At 55.6% G+C, this 20,676-nt stretch overlaps 1 protein-coding gene across 2 annotated transcripts in view; it reads right to left on the bottom strand.

Moving 5' to 3' along the window:
* The window catches only part of NUP188 (nucleoporin 188), a 1,223,536-nt gene that overhangs the window by 216,927 nt on the left and 985,933 nt on the right, over positions 1-20,676 (bottom strand). The gene's annotated exons all lie outside the window — the stretch shown is intronic.

Below are 20,676 nucleotides of genomic sequence, written 5' to 3' on the forward strand. Positions count from 1 at the left end.
GGGCCAGAGCCTCCGAAAGGATCAGGAGGCCAAGGACAGGCAAAAGAACCCCCAGCGTAGAAGACAGCAAGGGTATCAGAAATTGTAACAACAAAGGGAAAAAGAGCAAAAGCAGGCCCCTACACTGGAGAGAACACAGCTGGAGGGAAGCCCCGCGGGCAGAAAACGAAAAGGACCCCCACAAAAGACAAGCCACCCAGAGGGAGGCGAGCGCAGAAAACCAAGCCCTCGCAGAACGGGGAGACTGGGTGGGTTGTGAAGGAATCTGCGGCTAGAATTGGCTCTACCAGATACATCGTTACCGAAGGTAAGTAACTCGTACATCTGATAGAGACTACTAGCCGCAGATTCCTTAACGTAGAATAGATACCCTAGCCATACCCAGAAGGGAGGAGGGCCTGCGACAGAGCCACCCCACCAGGAGAGACCAGGGTCCTAGCAGGGGACATGGCACAAGAAGGAAAAGGCCAGGATATCCCAAGCCCAACCAAGGGAGTGTGACCAACACCCCGCAAGGGCAGACAGCACCCCAAAAGCCCCAAGGAACACAAGGGCTACCTTGAACCCAGTGAAAAGAGGCCAAACCAGAGGCAGGGCCCACCGTAAGAAACACATGCCCAGAGACAGAAAGAGCTGAATACACCTTGGCCGCAAGCAGAGGGCAAGGCCGGGATAGCGCCACCGCCAACAGCACAGGCGGAAGAAGAAAAGCACCGTTGCGCAAAGCCCCAGCGGAACCAGAGGCAGGGGCGCAAGGGAACACATCAAGATCACAATGATGGAGTAGGACAAGCAGTCCTGCACGGGCATGCGCCGCCAGCAACAGGCAATACCACAGAACAGCGCACCAAAGACAGGGCAGACGCCAGCCAAAGGAAGAGGCCAGGGAGGGTCAGGACACACCCCAAGGGTGGGGCCAGCCAGAAACACACACACCGACCCGCGAAAAAGCGGAGGAACAAACAGAAAGGAAAGAGACAGAGGACGTGCCCAAGCCGGCCACCAGAACACAGAGGCCAAGGAAAGCCAAACCCTCTGGAGCAGCCGACAGAGGACCAAGCCAAAACACAGGACAAAAACGCGGAACCACCACAACACGATGCCGCAGACAGCAGGCCAGTCCGGCCGAGCGACGCAGTGACAATGAGAAGGACGGACCCAGCGCAAGCTGCTCCAAGATAAGTGGCAAGAAGATCGCAACTGCGACATACCGTGATGCCACAGAGAGCAAGGAGCCCGAAAAGGGGGACCACACATCCCCAGTACATGACAGGGCTATGTAATAGCTACCAGTACCCCACACAGGATAGGTTACGTCCCAAGAACCATGGGAACACCTCTTAGGAAAAATCTTCCGCAGCAGAGGACAAAACAGAAAGACCTGCAGAAAAAACCCGCAGACTGCTTACCAAGCAGCCAATAAAGACGACACCGAAGGAATAATCTCAGGGCCTACCAGGCTTACAAACAGCCAAATCCACAAATCAAAAAAGGGCCGGACCAGCATCCAGCAGTACTAAGGGCCCAACAAAAGGACCCTGAAAGGCACATCAACTACACAGAACACACAACCGGAGGTACTTATTACAAGGCCTCAGGAAAACAACGGGAGAACACCTCCCAAAACACAGACCGACATTCAGGTCACTGAGGGGGAGGAGGAGGAGGAGGGCAAAGCCCCTCAAAAAACCTCTGAATAGCAGAATCTGCAGGGGCGTGGAACAAAAGAGCGCCATCAAAGGGAAGATCAACCAGCCGTTCTCTAACATTCTCAGGGAAAACACTATCCCTCAGCCAAGCATGGTGACGAAGGGTCACTGAAGAAGCCATGGTGCGACCAAGCACCTCAAACGTCCAGAGCCAAGCGAAGAATAAACGCCGCCAGCTCCCGGCCATCCAACACATGGTGCCGCAGATCAACGCAGGCACCCTCCTGAGAAGCAGAAGACATAAGGGACTCTACCGAATCCCACAAGCAAGAAGTGGCACAAAGAGTGTTAAGCGCCCGCAAAGCAGCACTGGAGAAGGTGAAGATGTTGCACCCCCAGGAATCTAACCAGCGGGCCTCCCATAACGGGGGAGACAACACCGATGGCAAGGAGGGAAAGGCGGTCTGCAAAAGAGGCCCCCTGGTAAAAGGGTGGATGGAAAGACAGACAGGATCATGCGGAGCAGGACGGTGGCGGTGCAAAAGTGGCTGGGGCACCGGGTCCCCCGTGGCAGGACACCCCCAGGCCCCCAAGAGAGAATTGTGGAGTGAAGCCTCGAAGAGAAGAAGCAGCTCTCGTCCACCAGAGCCCTGATGGAGAACCCCCAGCAACTGATCCGTGGGGAAATGGGCAGCTGGATCGCCCATGCGCAAAATTCCGGCAGCCGTGGATGTGAGAAGTTGGCCTGATATATGATGTCACTAATTCTAGTGTACACCTTGTATCAGTCCAAACAACCCTTATGGTGATTGGTTGTAAAGTCAACCTTATAGACCAGCTATCCTAGTGGTAGCATGGACAAGAGCAGTCTTAGGCTAAACTCTGAATGGCATGTGAAGCCAGCTGTTATACCATATGTAATCCCTTGAATACCAAATGAAAGGACACCACAACAGATTATATATAAAAATAGAATGTATTTATTCTAGTCAAACCCTCCGCACTCTTTATGAGATTCGAGGTAAGTACAACACAGTCTTATTTAAGCATACATTAAGTCACACAGGTAAGTAATACAGTTAGGCCCTAGGGGCCACGCAAACCATATACTAAGTAAGTGGTATAAGAACCACTGTCACGAACACAGGATAGGCCTAGGGAATCGCTGGGGCTACACTATACTACCAAAGGTTAGGAAGTGGGAGGCCCACGGGATTCAGGTTCAGAGTGGAAAAGTCGATAGAAATGCAAGTTATTAGAAATTAACAGTTTTAGGACACTTCTGGTATAGGTAGGAAGTCGAGACTCGGAAACTAGACCCTTGGATAGTCAATACCCTTGTGAGCACTGCAATGCTCTAGTTACCTAGCCCACGGGCTGCGGGTGCATAGGTGTGAACTTGCGTCGGGTTTCGTCGTTGACTCCTATGGATGCCTGAAGGAAAGTTGCTGACAGGCAGTCAGTGAAGAGTGTCCGGTGGATCCCAAGGATGGGATCAAGAAGGAAGGAACCTGCAAGACAGAGTCTAGGTCACCAACCAGGAGCCGGGAAGGAACCAGGCGATGTGAAGATGCAGGTGAAGAGGTGAAGCTTGTCGCAGCAGCCACGGGTACCAGGAGGCGTCGAGGACGACCAGGACCAGGAGGTGACCTGTCCCACGAAGGCTCTTGCTGTCGGCGGCGTCGAAGTCGAGTCAGGACCCAACAAGCCTTGGCAAGCGGAACCCACGCAGGATGGAGGACTTGCTTCTGGTGCAGGCCAGGAAGGTCTGGGGGTGCTTCTCTTTCACAGAGGAGCGGGTGCCAGGCTGGAGGTGCCAGGCTGGAGGAGCCTGACCAGCAAGTTGAAAACAAAGGTTCGTCGTTGCAGAGGTCACTAGCCAACGGACCAGCAACCGGACAACACGTCAAGCAACTCAGGTGCAGAAGGGCCCCACGCAGAACACGTGAAATGTGGAGAGCTGGTCTTCTTTGCAGATGGTGCTCGGGATAGGGGCTTCTCAATTCCCCAAGCACAGCCTCGAGGGAGCCTCGGAAGTCGCGCTAGTCAGGTACTAGCCACTTTTCCCAAGTCGCCGGTCCCACGTCCCTCGTCGCCTCCACGGGTCTCAGCTTCGCTGGAGATGTGGATCTGGGTCAGAGGTGTCTGGAAGTCTCGGCACTGGTCAGTTTCTGCAGTCGTCCCTCGTAGGATCAGTCGCAAAGCAAGCAGCGGTCGCTGGATGGTGCCTGGTTGCCCAGGGTGGTCACTCCTTGGCCACAAGGGAGATTTCTTCAGTCTTCTTCCTGAGGTCGAATGTCGAAGGTCCAGAGTTTCTGTACAAGTTGCAGATTCAGGTTAATCTAATTTAGCAGGGCTCAGCTACCTACTGATATACTGGGCTGGGCTACCTGCAAGGTCCCTCCTATGGGTGGGACCAGGAAGGGGAGTGGTTACACCCCCTTTCCTTTGTCCAGTTTCGCGCCAGAGCTGGGGCTGGAGTGCCCCAGCGCCGGTTTGAACTGGACTATGCATGGGACACCTTGTGTGCCCCAGGCAGTGTCTAGTTTCATTCAACCCTCCCTGCCCCAATACACTAAATCCTGTCTAGGGTGGTGCTCGCACCTCCCAAGGCAGGAAACCTATTGTCCAAGCCTCCCTTGCTGGAAGGACTCCCAGCAGCAGGAGGTCAGACTTGTGTCTGTGGCAGCAGCATCCATTTTGTGATGCTGGGGCTCTGGTTAACTTTAACCGGGTAAGTAGGTTTCAACATGTCTTCTCCCTCTAGAAGGGAGGAATAATATCCTCATTGCCAGAAATGGTATGGGGGTATTATTCCAAAGTGTTAGACACCTTACACGACATGTTTTGATAAAGCCAAACCATAGTTACCATAACCGTTTAGGATTATAAGGCACTTTAAGAGTATATGGTAGGCGATATCATAGAACCGCTATAAGGACATGGTTCCGAAAGCTGCAGACAGTCTCAGCTCATGCTAGAGCACCATCTCACATGTTACCAAGCACTCTGCCTCCAGGATTGTTAAGGCCTGCCATAGGAGTGGCTGATAGGTACACACGTGTCTATATATAAGGTAGGTATAGGAATACTACACCTAAGCAAGGAGTGATTACACAACCTTGACCCACCTGAGTGATCAGCCAGTTGTGTCATAATGGGAGGCCAGGGTACACCTATGCCCTGGGTACCTAAGGTACACTGTACAGGGGCCAATAAGATGATCCTAACCAATTGGGTTATGCACCTTAAGTACATAGCATAAATTTAGAGAGAGAACTGCAGGGCTGTGGGTTTGATTGGCAGGCCCACAGCCACATCCAAGTCGAAAACCAGTGAAGCAAAAGCAAAAAGTGGGGGTGAACATAGAAAGCAGACCCTACTCTCCTACAGTGGAGACAGCCCGAGAGAAGGCAGCACTCGCCTCCGTAGGGCCACACGGTGGGGAAAGCAGTTCCTCCGTGGGCAACGGCCGCAAGCTAAGGCGGCCGTCCCCCAGCCCAACTGGAGGAAGGAAATGCCAAGCCCGGAATGGGGGAGGGTGGACCGACGAGGAGGCGCCTCCGGCGAAGACTGCGGGCGCAGTGACGGCGAAGAGCCGTCCTTGGAAGATGCCGGGGAAAAAGCCACGACGCGGCGACCTGTCTCCGGAGAAGATGAAACAAACAGCAGCCGAACCTCTGGAGAAGAGGGGGCGTCTCAGGACGAATCAACGACCCGGCACGGCGCCATAGAGTCCGCCACCGGCGTCAGGTCAACGTTGACCGGCACCGAAGGGGACGCAGGAACGACCTCTGCCACAATGCGTGTCGCGGGAGAATGGGGCTAGGTCGGAGCCGGGGCGGCAAAGGAACAGCTCCGAAAAGGCGTCGACTCTACCTCCGACGAGGCAGCCGCCTGAGCTGCGTCATGTCGGTCTCGGACAAGGCCGCCGCCTGCCCAGGGGACTGAGGGGGACTCGAGGACGCGCCTCGAGCCCCGGCAACCTCCCGTGACACCACAGGGACCCCCGCGGTGGTTTGCGGCGAGGCAGAGGCACCGTGGTCCAAAGGAGGGAACGCCGAAGGGCTGCATCCCGACGGCACCAAATCTTCAGAACCTGGAGCCAAACCTGTCGCCGCCGGCGATGCCGCAGAAGTCCCCGCACGCGGCAAGGAATCCGCAGACGTGCCAGGAAGAAGATGAGAAGAAGGAAAGCAAAAGAGGCCTGCATGGCCGCTGCTTAGGCCTCCATCTGGGCTCTGGCCGCCCCTGCGCCGGGGAACGGCAGATAGGGTGGCGATGCGCAGGGCCGCACCATCCGCGGAGAACCAGCGCCCCCAACAGGCCGGGGACCGGGCCTCAGGGACAAGACAAACTGTGACACTTACCAACAGGTGAGCGACGCCCTTGCTGCCTTGGAGAGGGACGATGTCGGAGACGGAACCGGAGGTTCTTGAAGCTTTCCGCAGGGGATGGACGCGACGCCGACCTGGACATGCGGGCCGAAAGGAGTTTCATCCGGCGCTCCCGCCGGGACTTTGGCTTCATTTGCTGACAAGCCTCGCAGTCCGTGGAGTCGTGGTGCTCCCCCAAACACCACAAACAGATGGGGTGAGGATCCGTCGCTGACATCTGGCGCGCGCAAGACGAGCACGTCTTGAATCCTGAAGGCATTCGCACACCGTTCTCAAGAAAACGCGAAAGTGTAAAAAGAAGGCCTGAAACAGGCCAGGAAACGATCCGGATCTGAGTTGCACGCGGAAAAGAAGAAAACTGACATCAGCGCGCCGGGATGGGGCTTATGTGACCTCGATGACGTCACGCCCGTGGAGGACATAGGGGCGGAGTCGCGAGGTACGGACCCCCGGCGCGCAGAGATGCTGGGCAAGAATGTTTTCCGGGTCCAGTCTCACACTTGGGGATAATTCTATGTTAAGGAATATGTGGCTAGTAGTCTCTATCAGATAGGACATGTCACAAACACACACACACACACACACACACACACACACACACACACACACACACACACCAGAACAATGTGCTACCTTTCACATACACTGCACCCAGCCCAGGGGGGTACCCTGGGCCTACCATTGGGGTTTCCTATGTGTACTGAAAGGGAAGGTTAGGGCCTGGCAAGTGGGTGCACTTGCCAAGTTGATATGTCAGTTAAACTGCACACAGGCCCCGCAGTGGTAGGCCTGAGACATCTTTTCAAGGCTAATCAGGTGGGTGGCATAATCAGTGCTGCAGGCCCACTAGTAGCATTAGATTCACCAGCCCTGGCACACTCAGAGCACTTTGCTAGGGACCTATTGGTAAAACAAATATGCCAATCAGGGAGAACCAATTGCCATACCAATTTATACAGGGAGCACTTGCACTTTGGCACTGATCAGCAGTGCAAAGTGCCAAAGCATCGAAGGCAGCAAAAACGAAATCCAGCACAGCATCAAAAATAGAGGAGGTAGAGGCAAAATGTCTGGGGAAACCACACCAAGGACGCCAGGTCTAACAAGCCCCCTTGGCCAAGAGTGCTGAGAGTTCCTAGCGGAGAAGTGCCAAATAATCCTCCGATATGCGATCGAAAGACAGTGGCATGAAAGGAGGGGTAGTCTTGAAGGGGAGGGAGTAGCCCCTTCAGGCGATTTTCAAAACCCACCTGTCCGACACGATGGAGTGCCAGTGGGGGAGTTGATAGCGAATCCTGCCTCCCACTGTCCGTTGATGGGACTGAAACATTGGACTAGGAAGTTTTGGAGGCTGCGCCGGGAGGGATAGGCTGGACTGGCTCGCCCGCTGGCTCACAGACCCGCATGGTCGCTGGGTCCCAGGTCTGCAGCCACGCAGAGGCTGGGCAGCTTACAAGTGCCGGTGGCTAGACTTGGTCAGACGTGGTTCGGTGCCCCTTTTGTAGCCACGAAAGGGACGAAAAGCAGGCTGGAGTGGGCAAGAAGGAGCAGCGAGGCCCAAAGATCTGGCCATAGCCCGAGAATCTTTAAAGTGCTCCAGTGCAGTCTGCTTTGTCACCAAAAAGACGATGGCCATCAAAGGGCATGTCCATCAGGGTTGACTGGCCATCCCCCGAAAAGCCAGATGTCCTCAACCAGGCATAGAACTCAATGACTACTGACGTAGCAATCGTTCTGCCCAGAGAGTTGGTGGTATCCAGTCCACATCTGATCGTGAATTTGGCTGCGTCCCTCCCATCTGCCACTGCCTGTGAGAGACTGGCCCGAGCCTCCTCCCGGCACTGAGGCAGCACCTGCGCAACCGTAACCCAAATGTTATGGGAGTAACCGTCCAAGAGGCACGCGGTATTCACGGACCTCAGTGCCAAGCTGGAGGAAGAGAACAGACGCTTTCCAAGGTGGTTCCGCTTCTTGGATTCCCTATCTGGAGGGGCAGAAGGGAATACGTCCTTTGAAGAGGCTTCGACCAACAAGTTCTTGGGGAAGGGTGTTGGGGAACACTGGGTCGCCCAGGTGGTGGTGGCAGGCAATGGTCCTCTACTCAGGAGTCCGTGTTCTGGGCTTGGACCAGGTGCCCAGGAGGATGTCAGTGAGGGCTTCATTAAACGGCAATAAAGATTCAGAAGTGGACACCACAGACTGAGGCACCTCTGTCAGGTTAGTCCTGACTGCCACTGAAGGGAGCTCAAGTTCCAAGACCTCGGCCGCCCTTCACACCACCACAGCATAGGACACTCCCTCCTCCATAGCCACGGAAGTGGGAGAAAGCAAGCCAGTGTTTGGGGAAGTGTTCAGACCACTAGCATCACCCAGGTCCTTTCGCCAATCTGGTTCTTCCAGCTGTTCGGTTAAAGGGTCCGGCGACCCCTCCCAGTCCTCATCACCACCCTCTGGTCAATAGGGAACACCAGGGATGAACAGGGGAACAAAAGTACTTCTCCGGCGCTGGTTCCAACGTCAGCCCGAGCCCGTGTCCTACTCAGGGATGAAGATGGGGGGGGGGGGGGGGGGGGGGGGGGCATTGGCTGGTGGCACAGCTTGCGCCGGGGCGTGTCGTCGTCGAGATCGGCGCCAAGGAAGGTCGAGTGAGATCGACCGGTGTTAATCCGGATACAGGCCTGTGCTCAGGACACTCCCGCGCCGCACGGCCACCAGCTGTAGCGTGCGCTACCTCTCCCCGTTGCTGCCCTCTGCCTCGCTGAGCCCGCCCCGCAGACTCCGTCCCCCCGCTGTAGCTGCGTGCCTGCTCTGGTTTGTACATTGTTGTTTGCTTTTCCCATATTTTGTACTGTTCCCTGTGTTTTGTTTCGCCCCTTGACTGTACTGTTCCCTCCTGGTGCCCCCTGTACCCCCCGCCCCGCTCCCCGCTTCCCGCCGCCGTGCTCAAGGCCACGCCCCCTTTGCCTTCTGTGCCCTCCCCGCTCCCAGCTGATCCTCCCTCCCTCCCACTTGGCCATAAATGGCGACCGCACGGCGCAGGTGAGTGTGACCTGTGCTCAGGACACTCCCGCGCCGCACGGCCACCAGCTGTAGTGAATATGCTACTTACCAGTATGCATCTGTTCTTGGCATGTAGGGCTGCTGACATTCATATCTGTGCATAGATCGCCGCCTAGTGTTGGGTCCGGATGTTTGCACGTTGTTGTCCTGGAAGAGTCTTCGAAGTATCCTTGGATAGGTGACTCCTCCCCTGGACTACAGTGCGCATGGGCATCCTCTCCATCCTCAGATTGTTTTTCGCCATTGTGGCAGTGATGGAGTAGATACAGAAAGTGATGACCATGCTAGCAGTAATTCTGAGAGCTGCAGCTGCGACAGGCGCCGGGGAGGAGGGAGGGCGATATGAATGTCAGCAGCCCTACATGCCAAGAACAGATGCATACTGGTAAGTAGCATATTCAGTTCGAGGCATGTGGGCTGCTGAATTCATATCTGTGCATAGAATACATAGCAGTGCCCTCTATTAGCGGCGGCTACCCGTGCCAGCTGCAGCGGTCTGAAAAAGTGTTTTGAGAACAGCCTGTCCTACAGCTGCCTGCTGTTTTGACTGCACATCTACGCAATAGTGTTTTGTAAATGTGTGTGTAGTGGACCATGTGGCTGCTCTGCATATATCATGCAGGGGAATATTTCCTAGGAAGGCCATGGAAGCCCCCAACTTACGTGTTGAGTGGGCTCGTGGTGGAATAGTTAATGTGCGTTTTGCCTTTTGATAACAGATTTGAATACACTTAACTATCCATCTGGCTATCCCTGCTTTGGAGATGGCGTTACCTTTGTGGTGTGGGGCAAAGGCAACGAACAGTTGTTTTGTCTTCCTGAATGGTTTAGTCCTGTCGATGTAGTACATGAGGGCCCTCCGTACATCTAGTGTATGTAGTGCCCTTTCTGCAACAGTTTGTGGGTTTTGGAAGAAAACGGGCAGTTCAATAGTCTGGTTCATGTGGAACTGCGATATTACCTTGGGCATGAACTTGGGGTTGGTACGTAGTACGACCCTGTTGGCGTGAACCTGAATAAATGGCTCTTGAACGGTTAGTGCCTGGAGTTCACTAACTCTTCTGAGGGAAGTGATCGCTACTAGGAAGGCCACTTTCCAGGTAAGGAATTGAATCTCGCATGAGTGTAGAGGTTCAAAGGGTGGACCCATCAGGCGTGTGAGGACCAAGTTGAGGTTCCACATTGGAGCCGGTGGGTGACTAGGTGGAATGACTCGTTTGAGCCCTTCCAAGAATGCTTTGATGGCAGGCACTCTGAATAGAGAGAGGTGCTGCCTGGTTTGCAGATAGGCTGATATTGCGGTCAAATGGACACGTATAGAGGTGTACGCCAGATTGCATCGATATAGGTGTAAGAGATAACAGATGATGTTTTGGATGGATGCGTCCAGCGGGTTGATGTCATTATTACCGCAATAAATGACGAACCTTTTCCATTTGGCTGCATAGCAAGCTCTGGTAGTGGGTCTCCTGGCCTCCTTGATGATGTCCATACAGTCAGGTGGCAGGTTGAGATAGCCAAACTCTAGGACTTCAGGAGCCAGATCGCCAGATTCAGCTGTTGCGGATCTGGGTGCTGAACCTCTCCATGGTTCTGCGTCAAATGCGCGGGTTTGATCCGCAGCCTTTGATGCGGCACCACGGAAAGTTCGAGGAAGGTGGTGTACCACGGCTGGCGTGCCCACGTGGGAGCAACTAGGACGAGTGTCAGGGAGTGTTGTCGGAGTTTGCGGGCCACTAGCAGTATCAATGGCGCTGGGGGAAAAGCGTACGCAAATCTGCCGGACCAGTTCATCCATATCGCATTGCCCTGCGACTGCGGATGTGGGAATCTGGCGGCGAAGCTTGGGCATTTTGCGTTTTCGCTTGTCGCGAATAGGTCTATCTCCGGATGACCCCACTGCTGAAAGTACGGTTGGAGTACTGATGGGTGTAACTCCCACTCGTGCATTTGGTGGCTGTGTCTGCTGAGCAGATCCGCCATCTGGTTGTCCTTGCCAGGGAGGTGTTCCGCCATGAGGAACATGTTCCTCTGAATGGCCCACTTCCACATGCTCTGAGCCAGATGAGACAGCTGTGGAGAGTGTGTGCCTCCCTGTTTCTGTATGTAGTACATTGCGGTCATGTTGTCCGTCCGGATCAACACGACCTTGTTGCATAGATGTACTTTGAATGCCTTCATGGCTAGGAAGATTGCCATCAATTCCAGAAGGTTGATGTGCAACTTCTTTTGTTGTGTTGTCCATAGTCCTTGCACTGTGTAGTGGAGTACATGAGCTCCCCATCCCTGGAGAGACGCGTCCGCTGTCAGTACTATTTGTGGGACAGGCTCTTGGAACGGTCGGCCCTTGCAAAGGTTTTGTGGATTCCACCAATGCAGAGAGTTGTATGCCCGACCGCTCACCAACACTAGGTCCTTTAACTGTCCTTGAGCCTGATTCCACTGACGTGCTAGGCACTCCTGAAGTGGGCGCATATGTAATCTCGCGTGCGGGACTATGAAGATGCAGGAGGCCATCATGCCTATCAACTGCATAAATACTCGCGCTGGAAGTGAGTGATTGGGTTTGAATTTGGAGATCAGCAGTTGTATGCTGTTGATCCTCACTAAGTTTGGCTGAGCTGTGGCCGCCAGAGTGTCTATAGTCGCACCTAGGTACTGTTGTACGTGTGCGGGCTGGAGATGGGACTTTGGATAATTCAGTGAGAATCCCAGACTGTGAAGAAGGTGAATGGTGCGGGACATGTGGCTTGCACATTGCTGGGCTGACTTCGCTTGAACGAGCCAGTCGTCTAGGTAGGGGTAGACGTGTATATGCTGCCTCCGTAGATGTGCTGCCACCGTAGCTAGGCACTTCGTGAAAACCCTGGGCGCTGTTGTCACGCCGAAGGGAAGGACTTTGAACTGATAGTGCTGCCCTTGAACAGTGAACCTGAGGTATTTTTTGTGTGAGGGGTGGATGGGTATGTGAAAGTACGCATCCTTGAGGTCCAGTGTGGCTAGGAAGTCTCCCTGCTTGAGAAGCGGAAGGACTTGCTGTAGAGTGAGCATATGAAAGTGCTCTGAAAGAATGTACTGGTTCAGGGGTCTCAGGTCCAATATAGGTCTGAGCGACCCGTCCTTTTTTGGAATTAAGAAGTAGAGGGAGTACACTCCCGCACCCTGCTCGTGGATGGGTACGACCTCTATAGCGCCTTTTAGAAGCATACTTTGCACTTCTTGCTGTAAGAGCGTTAAGTGCTCTGAGGACATAGGACGGTTTCTTGGTGGTATTGTGGGTGGAGTGGAGGTTAACTCCAGACAGTAACCGTATTTTATAATATCTTTGACCCACCTGTCCGTGGTGATGGAATTCCACGTGGACAGGAACCTTTGTAGCCTTCCCCCGACAGGTGTTATGTGGTCGGGAGGAAGGGAGAGGGCGTCACTGCTTGTTCTTGGGGGAGGACCTGGTGTTGCCGTAGCCGCGTCCTCTGCCCTTTGTGCTGGAGCCACGATATCCACCTCGGGTGTTTTTATCATAGGTGGTCTGTGTATTGCCTTTGTTATATGTTTGTTGTGACCCCTGTCCTCTACCTGCTCCCTTGTTTCCGGGGCGACGAAAGGAGCCGCTCCGAAAGGACTGAGTTTGTAGTGCGCCCATGGACTTTGCAGTGTCCGTATCCTTTTTTATCTTTTCGAGGGTGGTGTCAACCTCTGGCCCGAATAAATAGTCGGGGTTGACGGGCTGGTTCAGTATATTGTTTTGTACCTCAGGCTTGAATCCTGAGATCCGTAGCCAGGCATGTCGTCGCAACATGACGCTTGTGTTTATGGCTCTGGCAGCCGTGTCTGCAGCATCTAGTGCGCATTTGATGGAAGCGTTCGTTAGTAGCTGTCCTTCTCTGATGAGCATTTCAGCGCCTTCCTTGAACTGGTCAGGGAGATGTTGGAATATTTGCTCAAGTGTGTCATAGTGCGCTCTATCATAGCGAGCAAGGAGCGCCTGAGTGTTGGCTATGCGCCATATGTTGGCAGCTTGGGCGGCAACTCGCTTGCCAGAGGTTTCTAACACCTTGGACTCTTTGTCCGGGGGAGGAGCGTCACCTGTTGTTTGCGAGTGTGCCCTCTTGCGTGCATTCGCTACGACGATGGAGTCGAGTGGTAATTGTCCTCTGATGTAAGTAGGATCCCCAGGTGCTGATCTGTATTTTTTATCAATCCTGGGGTTTATCACTCGTGCCCTGGTGGGTTCTTTGAAAATGTCCTTGGCTGGTTTGAGGACCCCCTTCAACATTGGCAGAGTCTTTACATGTCTTTCTGAGGATGCAAAGGTGTCCATTAGAAAGTCATCTTCGATGGTATCAGAGTGAAGCTGCACCCCATGGTTATTGGCAGCACGTTCGATAAGAGCATTGAACGCCGCAGTATCCTCCGTAGGAGATGTCTTTGCCCCATAGAGTTGTGGGTCCTGTGCATCGAGAGGTGCACTGGGGTCTGCAGGGTCGCCCCAAGTTTGATCAGGGTCCTGCTGGTCATCAGGGTCCGTGTCTACATGGTAGGGGACTTGGTCAGCCATGTAGTCCTCCAATGCGTCTGTATCGGAGCGTGTGGGGGAGAACCGGTGTGGATCCTGGCAGGATGAATGGAAGGGTTCATAAAGGAGAGGTTCCGATTCTGCAGGCAACTTCCTTTTTAGTGGGATCCTGAAAGGGTCCAATGGCGGCTCCGAAGTTATCCTTCGGTCTTGGAGAATCATCCTGCCAGTGCCGGCGTCGATGATACGTGCCGGAGACGTCTCAGCAGGTGTGACCGTAGGTTGGGTGACCCTTGTCCTGAGTTGGAACATTTTCGGGATTGTTGACGGAGGCAAGCCGAAGGTAATGTTGGTCGGCACCGAAGAGGCTGCGGGAGCTCCGACCGAACCGGAGCCCGACGTGTCCTGGAGGACAGGTGTGGTTTTGCTGCCTTGCGTCGCACCAGGTCGTACTTGGGGCGCCTTCGAGGCTTTGGCACCGGCCAGGCTCGTAGAGGCGGCCGTAGATTTTTTCGGCGCCGGCGGGTCATCGAGTCGGGGTGAAGAGATCACCGTCGAAGTCTTCGATACCTGAGGCTTAGGTGTCGTCGAGGGAGCGATGTGAGACACAGCAGGCGGTACGGCCCTTGGTGTCGTCGGTGCCGGTAGCCGAGCAGGTTTGTCGGTGCCGATGGCTTTTTTCCGTTTGTCGACTCCAACGTCGCCCGCTTCAAGTTCGGCACCGAAGTCCCTCTTGGTGCGGTCGGTGCCGACGCGGTGCGCTGGCGTCGAAGGCCTCGATCCGACCAGCGCTACTTTCAGTTTCGGTGGAACCTGAGCAGCTTTCGGTTTCGGTTTTGTGGTAGGGAAACCAGCCTGTTTATGTAGTAATGGCTGCCGCTGAACGTCCGAGGCCGGGCCCGAGGGCGGGGCCGAAGAACTGCGGGATGGGTCTCGGGTAAGGCCCGAAGGCGATCCCTCGACCGGAGCCATAGGCTGTGGCACTGGTGTTTGAACGGTTTGAACAGGTAGGCCTTGTTCATCATTGGAGCTACTTTCTTCGGCCCCGAAGGCCTCCTCGTCGTCTCCTACCTCGGTGTCGTCTTCACCTCTGTGGAAGAGTGACTCGTCTTCCTCGTCCGATCCGGGTTCGTGTTCGGAAACGGGACTGGAGGGCAAGACTTCCAATTCTTCGACGTCTTCGGCCTCGCCGAAGATGTCTGTTGGGGCCGGTGCCGCGTGCTGCGCCTCGAGTCTCGCCGCTCGTCGATTCCGCAGAGTCTTCTTCGAGCGGAACCGGGCACAGGCCATGCATGTTGATTCGTCGTGGTCCGGCGAAAGGCATTTGTTGCACACCGGATGGACGTCGATGTGTGGGTACTTCGCATTGCATACCGGACACCTTTTGAATGGCGTCCTGGATTCCATCGTCGAAGTAGTCGATGGACAGGTAAATGCGAAAGCAGTCGGTGCTGAAAGTTAGTAAACTAACAAATTCTATCGAAACCCGATCGATAAACAGTACCGACGCGAACTAAAGGCCTTTTGGCCTCGAAAAAATATTTTCCTAACTTGAGCTAAGATAGCACATCCGAACCCAATGGCGGAAAAAAACAATCTGAGGATGGAGAGGATGCCCATGCGCACTGTAGTCCAGGGGAGGAGTCACCTATCCAAGGATACTTCGAAGACTCTTCCAGGACAACAACGTGCAAACATCCGGACCCAACACTAGGCGGCGATCTATGCACAGATATGAATTCAGCAGCCCACATGCCTCGAACCGTGTGCTACCTCTCCCCGTTGCTGCCCTCTGCCTCGCTGAGCCCGCCCCGCAGACTCCGCCCCCCCGCAGTAGCTGCGTGCCTGCTCTGGTTTGTACATTGTTGTTTGATTTTCCTATATCTTGTTCTGTTCCCTGTGTTTTGTTTCGCCCCTTGACTGTACTGTTCCCTTCTGGTGCCCCCTGTGCCCCCCGCCCCGCTCCCCGCCGCCGTTCTTGCGGCCTCGCCCCCTTTGCCTTCTGTGCCCTCCCCGCTCCCGCCTCCCAGCTGATCCTCCCTCCCTCCCACTTGGCCATAAATGGCGACCGCGCGGCGCAGGTGAGTGTGACCTGTGCTCAGGACACTCCCGCGCCGCACGGCCACCAGCTGTAGCGTGTGCTACCTCTCCCCGTTGCTGCCCTCTGCCTCGCTGAGCCCGCCCCACAGACTCCGCCCCCCGCTGTAGCTGCGTGCCTGCTCTGGTTTGTACATTGTTGTTTGCTTTTCCTATATTTTGTTCTGTTCCCTGTGTTTTGTTTCGCCCCTTGACTGTACTGTACCCTCCTGGTGCCCCCTGTGCCCCCCGCCCCGCTCCCCGCTTCCTGCCGCCGTGCTTGCGGCCTCGCCCCCTTTGCCTTCCCCGCTCCCGCCTCCCAGCTGATCCTCCCTCCCTCCCACTTTGCCATAAATGGCGACCGCGCGTACGCGCAGCGGGCGCGCCGAAGGCGCGCCAAATGTAAGCCCGTCTGTGCCCGTCCGCGCCTGGCGCGCGCCCAGCACCCGGACCCCTGGCCCCCGCACACACCAGCCCACCCGCCGGACCTACAACTCCACCGAAATCAACGCACTCAACACCGGCCGAATCCCGGGATGCTACCGAGCCACACCGAGACGCACCCACGGACCCTTCAGCTGCCACTCCTGCAAGTTCACCTACAGCCGGACCTGCAACCCACCCGCACCCGCCAAGCCAAGCACCAACAGCAACCACCTGAAGTGCATCCTGCTCAACACCCGCTCCGTCCACAGACACGCCATCGAACTCTGGAACCTCCTCGACTCGTCATCTCCAGACGTCGCCTTCCTCACAGAAACCTGGATGAACGCCTCCTCAGCGCCCGACATCGCCATCGCCATCCCGGACGGTTACAAGATCACCCGGAGGGACCGCGCCAACCAGACGGAAGGAGGCATCGCCATCGTACACAAGAACACCATACGCATCTCGACCAACACCGACGACACCCTCACAACCGCCGAACACCTGCACTTCCAGATCCACACCAACCCCAAGACCACCCTCAGAGGCACCCTCATCTACAGACCACCGGGACCACGCACACAATTCAGCGAAGACATCACCGACTTCATCAGCCCGCACGCTCTCCCCTCCGCTGACTACATCCTCCTCGGGGACCTCAACTTCCACCTGGAGAACAACAACGACCGCAACACCACCACCCTGCTGGACAACCTTGCCAACCATGGACTCAAGCAGCTGGTGACCACCCCCACCCACTACGCGGGACACACACTCGACGCCATCTTCTCATCCAGCAAGGACATCTCCTTCAGCCACGCCACCGGACTCCACTGGACGGACCACAGCTGCGTCCACTTCAGCTTCAGAAGAACCACGATCCACCACCACCAGCAACAGGCTGCACGCAGAAGCTGGAACAAGATCACAGCCGACCAGCTCGCCGCATCCCTGGGCCAGGACCCACCCCCCAGATCAGCGAACCCCAGCCAGGCCGCCATCAACCTCACGAAGTGGATCAGCAACTGCGCAGACGACCTCGCCCCACTTAGGACCCCGCCTAACAAACCCGGCAGCAGGAGAGCATCCTGGTTCACCGACGAACTCAAGAGCTCCAAGAAGAACTGCTGAGCCCTCGAGAAAGCATGACGCAGAGACCCGACACAAGCCAACATTACCACCCTCAAGCTCGCCACCCGAAAACACCACCAACTGATCCACGCCACCAAGAAAACTGCATTCAAGGCACGAATGGATAACAACGCACACAACAGCAAGGAACTCTTCAACATCGTCAAAGAGCTCTCCAACCCCAACGCCGGAAACAACGACATCACCCCATCTCAAGACCTCTGCAACTCCCTCGCCTCCTACTTCCACAACAAGATCGCAGACATACACAACAGCTTCAGCACACAACCGACGCACCCCACGACCGCACCAACGCCCCCCCACCACCACTGTCCGCACCTGGACCCCGATCACCACCGAAGACACCATCCGTACGATGAACTCCATCCACTCCGGATCTCCAACCGACCCCTGCCCGCACCACGTCTTCAACAAAGCCGACGCCATCATCGCACCCCAGTTGCGGGACATCATCAACACCTCCTTTGATACCGCCACCTTCCCGGAGAGCTGGAAGCACGCCGAACTCAGCGCTCTACTGAAGAAACCATCAGTGGACCCCACCGAACTCAAAAACTACCGTCCCATCTCGCTCCTCCCGTTTCCGGCCAAAGTCATCGAGAAGACCGTCAACAAGCAGCTGGCCGCCTTTCTCGAAACTAACGGATCCCTCGACCTCTCGCAGTCTGGCTTCCGAGCCAACCACAGCACCGAGACCGCCCTCATCGCAGCCATTGACGACATCCAAGCCCTGCTCGACAACGGAGAAACAGCGGCCCTCATCCTCCTGGACCTCTCCGCAGCGTTCAACACTGTCTGCCACCGCACCCTAGTGCAGCGCCTCAGCAACGTCGGAATCCGGGAGAAGGCACTATAATGGATTATCTCCTTCCTCGCCGGAAGGACACAGAGAGTCCGCCTACCCCCGTTCAGATCAGAAGCCACCGAAGTCATCTGCGGCGTTCCTCAAGGCTCCTCGCTCAGCCCCACCCTCTTCAATGCCTACATGAGCCCCCTTGCCGCCATCGCACGCCAACACAACCTCAACATCATCTCCTACGCCGACGACACCCAGCTGATCCTCTCCCTCACCAACGACCCCGCCACCGCCAGAGCCAACCTACACGAAGGGATGAAAGAGGTAGCCGAGTGGATGATGAACAGCCGTCTGAAACTGAACGCAGACAAGACGGAAGTTCTCATCCTGGGCTCCTCACCCTCCGCCTGGGACGACTCCTGGTGGCCCCCCGCCCTGGGCAGCGCACCCAAACCAACAGACCACGCACGCAACCTGGGCTTCATCTTGGACTCCTCCCTCTCCATGACCAGACAAGTCAACGCCGTCTCCTCGTCATGCTTCAACATCCTGCGCATGCTACGTAAGATCTTCCGGTGGATCCCCACCGAGACCAGGAAGACGGTCACCCAGGCCCTCGTCACCAGCCGACTGGACTACGGCAACGCCCTCTACGTCGGAACCACCGCCAAGCTCCAGAAGAGACTCCAGCGAATCCAGAACGCCTCAGCAAGACTCATCCTCGACACCCCCCGACACAGCCACATCTCCGGACACCTGAGAGACCTGCACTGGCTCCCCGTCAGCAAGAGAATCACGTTCGACTCCTCACCCACGCACACAAAGCCCTTCACAACCAAGGCCCAAGATACCTCAACAGCCGCCTCAACTTCTACACCCCCACTCGTCAGCTTCGATCCACCAGCCACGCCCTCGCCACCGTCCCCCGCATCCGAAGAGCCATCACAGGAAGAAGGTCCTTCTCCTACCTGGCCGCCAAGACTTGGAACTCCCTCCCGACCCACCTCTCCCTGTCCCAAGACCACCTCGCCTTCAGGAAGCAGCTCAAGACCTGGCTGTTTGAGCAGTAACGGACCCCCCCCTCCCCAAGCGCCTTGAGACCCTCCGGGTGAGTAGTACGCTATATAAATGTCTTGATTGATTGATTGATTGATCCGCAGGGGTCCCCCAGCGCTGGGGCCGCCGGCATCGAAGGCCCAGGGCCCCCGACCCGCGGGGCCCAAAGGCGAGCCGGCGGAGTCTGGCTGCACAAAAACGAGGTGTAAGGCAGCGTATAACTGTTGAAGTTGGGCAGGGGACTCTCCGGCTCCCAAAATAGGGGGAGGCGCGGAGTCGTCCCTGAAGCAGGCACCGGAGACGGAGCCTTTGAGCGACTATGCTCCGGATACCATGTCGAGTCAGCCGACCGGATGGGGAGAAGGTGTAGAGCGCTTGTGCTTCTTCGCCTTCTTCTTGTGTCTAGACTTACCCGAAGACCGACAACTTGGAGTGTGACGGGAGTGGGGGCTCCACAAGCGGCCTCGTGACCTTCCTCTCGAATAAGCGACGAGGAGCTGACCGCAGGGCCTCCAATAACTTTCGGGACCACTCCTGCAAAGTCTTAGGATTCATGGCCCAGCAGTTGGAGCACAACTTCGGGTCGTGCTCCAGACATCACAAGAACAGGAGATGTGGGTCCGTCGCCAACATCATCCTGTGACAGGACCCACAAGGCTTGAAACCGGTTCGACGTTGGGACATCCTTTGGGTACCAGGAGTCGATAGACTCGAAAATAAGTCGACAAAACGTCAGAAAAAGGCTAGCTAAAAGGTGGTTAAGGGATAACTCTCTGCAGATCTCCGCTATGCTGGCGAGGAAAAATAAAGAACTGACGTCAGCACGAAGGAGCGGCGTCTAAGTAGGCAACGCGATGTTATCCCAAAGACCACCACGCCGGATGCGACCTTCTATACCTTGAACAGGACCTGGATCTCGCCAAAGTCTTGCTGGCCGGTGTCGACTGCCAGGCCGCAAGGAGATTCAAAGCTTGCCTACGCATGGCCTTCGGAGCCATGGCCTGACATTGCGAGCACGACTGTGCCGTGGTCGCACTCGAGGCACCACAAACATAAGAGGTGGGGGTCAGTTACCAACATGGCACAGAGACAGGAGCCACACGGTTTAAAATCTGTACATATAAGGGAAATAAACTCGACACACTTGAAAAAATAACTCAGCAAAAAGTCGAAAAAGCCTGTCAAAAAAGAGACAGAGGGGTAGCTCTTCTCCGGATCAGAGCTTAACTGACATGGAAACAAAAGAACTGACGTCCGTGCTCCTGGGTGGCGCCTATATACGTGATTGTAATGTCGTAATGGAAGCTAACGACGCCAACGTCACGCAGAGCTGAACGGAGCCACCCAACGGCGCGCTGGAGTACTGCTCACTCCAAAGTTTCCAGATCCAGCCTGACACCTGGGGAATTCAAAGGTAAGGAATCTGCAGCTAGAAGTCTCCATCAGATAGGTCTATTTTATTGGGCAAGTTAAATATACTGCTTCAAAACAGACAACAGAAATAAACCTTGGTGATCCTCAATAGTAATGTAGTCGCAGTATAACTTG

The sequence above is a fragment of the Triturus cristatus genome, chromosome 1_2, assembly GCF_964204655.1.
Source record: "Triturus cristatus chromosome 1_2, aTriCri1.1, whole genome shotgun sequence".
Taxonomy (NCBI): domain Eukaryota; kingdom Metazoa; phylum Chordata; class Amphibia; order Caudata; family Salamandridae; genus Triturus; species Triturus cristatus.